Below are 5,863 nucleotides of genomic sequence, written 5' to 3' on the forward strand. Positions count from 1 at the left end.
GGTTTCAGCAGAAAGAAGGTAGTAGGGGGGAAGAAGGTAGTGGGGGCAGGAACAGCAAAGACCCCACAGCCTTGCTTGCTGCAAAGGCCAGCACCACACTCATCTCTAGTTTCCTCTCTGGCCAGGTGCATTTTGCAGCTGGCTCTGGGGAGGGGCTGGGCTCTCTCACAAAACGGGATCACCCAGGTCCCCAGCCTTCTCTACCTCAGGCTCTGGAGCCTCCATCCTCAGGCCTCACTAAGGACCCCTCTGATCAGCCTTCCACTAACCCAGCCTCATCCTGGTCCCACCAGCCACCTCATCCTTTTTTTTTTTTTTTGAGACGAAGTCTTGCTCTGTCACCCAGGCTAGAGTGCAATGGCGAGATCTCGGCTCGCTGCAAACCCCATCTCTCAGGTTCAAGTGATTCTCCTGCCTCATCCTCCTGAGTAGCTGGGATTACAGGCACCCACCACCACAACCAGCTAATTTTTTTTTTTTTTTTTTTTTTTTTTTTGTATTTTTAGTAGAAACGGGGTTTCATCGTGTTGGCCAGGCTGGTCTCAAACTCCTGACCTTAGGTGATCTGCCTGCCTTGGCTGCCAAAGTTCTGGAATTACAGGTGTGAGCCACCGCACCTGGTCCACCTCTCTAAGAGGTGACAGAGCTGAGGTCTGGGCCCCATCCACCTGCATGCCCTGCCCACTGCCTCCCACAGCTTATCCTCCAATGAGTAACCAGGGAAATCAAATTATGTTGCTACCTCGTACAGTTCCAGGATATCAGGGCTTCTTTCAAACACAAGGAAAGCAGGGCTGGACGGGCCCTCAGTTCTGGGTTCTGAAGCCTGGCCTTGGGGTGGATGAGGGACTGGCATGGGATTAAGGCAGGAACTTTGGTTATTAGAGGGGGAGAACAAGGAAGGTTCTCATCTCAGTGAGGGTGCCTGGGCAGTGTGGTGAGCACTAGGGAGGCACCGGGCGGGGCGGGGGCAGAATATGGCTTCTCTCCCCCAGGGAGTGGCACCCACCCTCAGCTTTGCAGACAATAAAGTCTTATGCTTCTCCAAACCAGAAGCAGAGGCAGGAGGGGGAAGCCAGTGAAACGTGTTCCCGCTGCCTCAGCCCCTCCCTGGCACTCAGACCCCCCTTCTCCCCAATGGCCTGGCTTCCCCTCCAGGCCGGGAAAGCAAAACCACACTTAACCCTTCCTGTCCTAGACCTCCCAGTCTCTTTTTTTGAGGCTCTTGCTCAGTCGCCCAGGCTGGAGTGCAGTGGCACTCATAGCTCACTGCAACCTTGAATTCCTGGTCAAGTGATTCCTCTATCTCAGCCTCCTGAGTAGCTGAGAATATAGGCTATCATGATAGAGATGGGGTCTTGCTGTGTGCCCGATGTGGTCTATAACTCCTGGCCTCCAGTGATCCTCAACTCAGCCTCCCAAAGCGCTGGGATTACAGGTCTAAGCCACCATATCTGGCCAGACCTCCCCATCTTGTGGAAAAGGTGCAGGAGAAAGAAGGAAGGCTTTCACCCCAAATTTCACTCCATGCTCTTTCCAAAGATTCCCTGCCACCACCATCAAAATGGCCTCAATCCTAAATCTGAACTTCAAAGTGGACCTTTATCATGAATATTCAATCCTAACTCCGGACCCCAGATGTCATAAGTCTGCTCTCCCTATGCCAGGGCAAAAATCGCCAACCGAGAAGCAGCAGGCAGGTCCAGAGGAGCTGAGTCTGCTGGAGGCGAGAGGTGATGGAAGTGGTGACTTAGGGGGTGACCAGGTTTTAATCCTACCTCTTTTTTTTTTTTTTTTTTTTTGAGACAGAGTTTCACTCTTTTTACCCAGGCTGGAGTGCAATGGCGCGATCTCGGCTCACCGCAACCTCCGCCTCCTGGGTTCAGGCAATTCTCCTGCCTCAGCCTCCTGAGTAGCTGGGATTACAGGCACGCGCCACCACGCCCAGCTAATTTTTTGTATTTTTAGTAGAGATGGGGTTTCACCATGCTGACCAGGATGGTCTCGATCTCTTGACCTCGTGATCCACCCGCCTCGGCCTCCCAAAGTGCTGGGATTACAGGCTTGAGCCACCGCGCCCGGCTTAATCCTACCTCATAATTGCTGGGTGATGCTAGATCTAATACTGAATTCTCTGGACCTCAGTTTTCTTACCTGTAACATGGGCAGAGTGGCTACCAAAGAGAGGGACTGAGCTCCTGGGTGTGCAGGAGTTCTGCACACTCTGCCACAGGGTAATACTATGCTTGCTCTCAAGGGAGCCTCCCACTAGTGGGGAAGACAGACAGAGGGAGAAGAAAAACCAACAAGCACAAATGATTAAAGAGCAACAGAGGACTCTGAATTAGATGAATTCCAAAGGATCTCAGAAGTCTGGGAGCTGGAGCATTCACGAGTGAAATCAGAATATAGTGGTTGGGTCCAAGGGATGGTTTGGACACTATCTTTTCTTTTTTTCTTTTTCTTTTTTTTTTTTTTTGAGAAGGAGTTTTGATCTTGTCGCCCAGGCTGAAGGGCAATGGCTCACTGCAACCTTCATCTCCCAGGTTCAAGCGATTCTCCTGCCTCAGCTATTCGGGAAGCTGGGATTACAGGCGAGCATCACCACGTCCAAGCGAATTTTGACATTTTTATTAGAAACGGGGTTTCACCATGTTGGCCAGGCTGGTCTTGAACTCCTGGCCTCAAGTGACCCGTCCGCCTTGGCTTCCCAAAGTGCTGGGATTATAGTCGTGAATCACCTCACCCAGCCTGGGCAATTTATCTTGAAGACCAATGACCTTGGTGGGAGTCGGGGAGGGGGGGCTCCTCTGTTTCTTATAGCATCCTGATCTTCCCTCTGTGACCCCCATTCCTAAAAGTGCTGTGAGGGACAGAAAGGACCAAGTCTTGGTCATCTGTCTCCCTAACACCTGGACCAATGCCTGGCACACAGGAGGTATTCGGTGTTTTTTTTTTTTTTGAGACTTGCTCTGTTACCCAGGCTGGGGTGCAGTGGTGCAATCTCAGCTCACTGCAACCTCTGCCTTGCCTCCCAAGTTCAAGCGATTTTCCTGCCTCAGCCTCCTGGGTTGCTGGGATTACAGGCGCCTGCCACCACGGCTGGCTAATTTTTATGTTTTTAGTGGAGATGGGGTTTCACCATGTTGGCCAGGCAGGTCTCAAACTCCTGACCTCAGGTCATCCACCTGCCTTGGCCTCTCCAAGTGCTGGGATTACAGGCATGAGCCACCACGCTCAACTTCTTTATTTTTTTTGAGATGGGATCTCACCATGTTGCCCAGGTTGGTCTTAAACTCCTGGGGTCAGGTGATCCTCCCATCTCAGCCTTCTGAAGTGCTGGGATCACAGATGTAAGCCACCACGCCCAGTCCTCTCAATGTTTCTTGGATAAACAAAAGCATCCAGCCCTGTCACTTTTCAGGTCAGTGACCCTGGACAAGTTATTGCATTTATTTCTGCTTTAGTTTCATCATCTATAAAATGGGAATGTGCAGTAATTAAATAAGGTAACATACATTTGACGGAGGGCTTCTTGGAGAAGGTCGATTTAGGGGCTTTACAGAATTGCCTTATACATAGAGAATTCACTCATTCAACAAATATCTACTGAACATCTGCTATGTACCAGGACCTATTCTAGACACCAGGGATACAGCAGTGAATAAAACAGACAAAAATCCCTACCCTATGGAGCTGACATTCTAGTCGAGAAACATAGTCAACAAACCAAAGACAAATTTATAGTTTGTTAGAACATGGTAGGAGCTATGGAAATTAAAATATAAAGCAGAGGCTGAGCATGATGGCTCACACCCTTAATCCCAATGCTTTGGGAGGCCAAGACAAGCAGATTGCCTGAGTGCAGGAGTTCAAGACCAGCCTGGGCAACACAGCGAAACCCCAAATCTTAAAAAAAAAAAAAAAAATTAGGTGGGTGTAATCCCAGCTACCTGGGAGGCTAAGATGGGAAGATCACCTGAGCTGGGGAGGTTGAGGCTGCAGCAAGCTGTGATTGTACCACTGCACTCCGGTCTGAGCAAGAGTGAGACCCTGTATCCAAAAAAAAAAAAAAAAAGTTAAATCTATGTGTGTATATTATATATACATATACACATACATGCATTTAGCAAAATAGTGCTCACACAGTGAATAACTTACATTTTAACAATGTTTATAGTTGTTACATGTTTTCATAAATTCTCAACTGGGTCCACAGAACAACCTCATGGGCTGGAAATTATTCCCCTGCTTTGCAGGTGAGGTGGACTTTCCTAAAACGAGGCTGTAGGTAACAGACCCAGGGCAGAACTGGGACCAGGTGGTCTGGTCCAAATCCTGGACATGCTTCTCTGTCTTCTGCCACTTTGGCTGGAGGAAGTGTGTGCAGAGGTGCTGAAGTGGGAAAGAGCTGAGTGTGCTCTGACCTGCCGAGGGGCATGGGGAGTCACTAGAGGTAAGACTGGAAAGGTGGGAAGAGAGACAGGAAGGGAGGAGTGGAGGTGGAGGCAGGGGCCTGGTGCTGGGATGGGGCCTGAGGGAGAGGCTTTTAGCTGCGTGATAGGACTTGAGGTCAAGGAGAGAAGGAAGGTATCAAGACCAGCAAAGAAAAAGTCAGAAGCACTGGACTTGGCAAGAAATAAGCCAAACTAGGGTTAGATGGGCTCAGCAGAGTGATAAAACCAGGAGAGATTTCAGAGCTGTGCTATGAACCATCAGTGTAGGGAGTATTTATGGACGACCTTTATTACTAGGCACTATGTACTTGCATTATTTGGTTGAACCTCTACAATAGCTCTATAAGGTAGATACTATTATTAGCCCTATTTTATAGATGAGGAAACTGAAGCCCAGAAAGTTTAAATTATTCATTTAAGGCCAGGTTTCTCAACTTTGGCACTCCTGAATTTTAGGCCAGACAATTATTTGTTGTCGGGAAGGCTCTTTGTACTCTGAGACAGTTTGCAACAATCCTAGCCTCTCCGGACTGATGCCAGCAGCACCTCCATCCCCAGTTATGACAATCAAAAGTATCTTCAGGCATTGCCTAACATCCCCGGGACCGGGGGGGTGGGGGGTGGGGAGTAAAATGACCCCCCCTTGAGAATCACTTGTCTTTCTAAAGTCATATGGTTAGTAACAGAACTGGAATTTGTTTTTTTGGTTTTTTTTGGTTTTTTTTTTCTGGAGACAGAGTTTTGTTCTTGTCACCCAGGCTGGAGTGCAATGGCACAATCTCGGCTCACTCCAACTTCTGGCTCCTGGGTTCAAGCAATTCTCCTGCCTCAGCCTCCCAAGTAGCTGGGACTACAGGTGTGCACTACTCCACCCAGATAATTTTTTTGTATTTTTAGTAGAGATGGGGCTTCACCATGTTGTCCAGGCTGGTCTTGAACTCCTGACCTCAGATGATCTGCTCGCCTCGGCCTCCCAAAGTGCTGGGATTACAGGCATGAGCCACCCTGCCCAGCCAGAACTAGAATTTTAGTACGAGTTTGCCTGAATACGGAAGACAAGATCTTATCATCAGGTGGCTGGAATCCTGGACAGGTAGGAGTCAGAGAGAGACAATTCTTCGGAGGAGGGTCTGAGGAGGTGGAGGTGACTTGGAGATTCTAGGACATGGTTTGGGAATCTCTTTATAGTGAGTTTTTGAGAGAGGGTATTACTCATCCTTTGGCCACAGGGTACTAAACAACGATTGAAGTGCTGAGTCACTCGTGTGCAGGTGATAGTTATAACCTTGACTGTGCCCTTTAAGTGGCTGCCATGTGCCAGGCACCAGGCTAGGGACTATGTGGAGGTGATCCCATTTAATTTTCACCTCAGTCTTATGAGGTAGGTATTATTATCTGCATTTTAT

Source organism: Saimiri boliviensis, chromosome 19 (assembly GCF_048565385.1).
Source record: "Saimiri boliviensis isolate mSaiBol1 chromosome 19, mSaiBol1.pri, whole genome shotgun sequence".
Lineage (NCBI taxonomy): Eukaryota > Metazoa > Chordata > Mammalia > Primates > Cebidae > Saimiri > Saimiri boliviensis.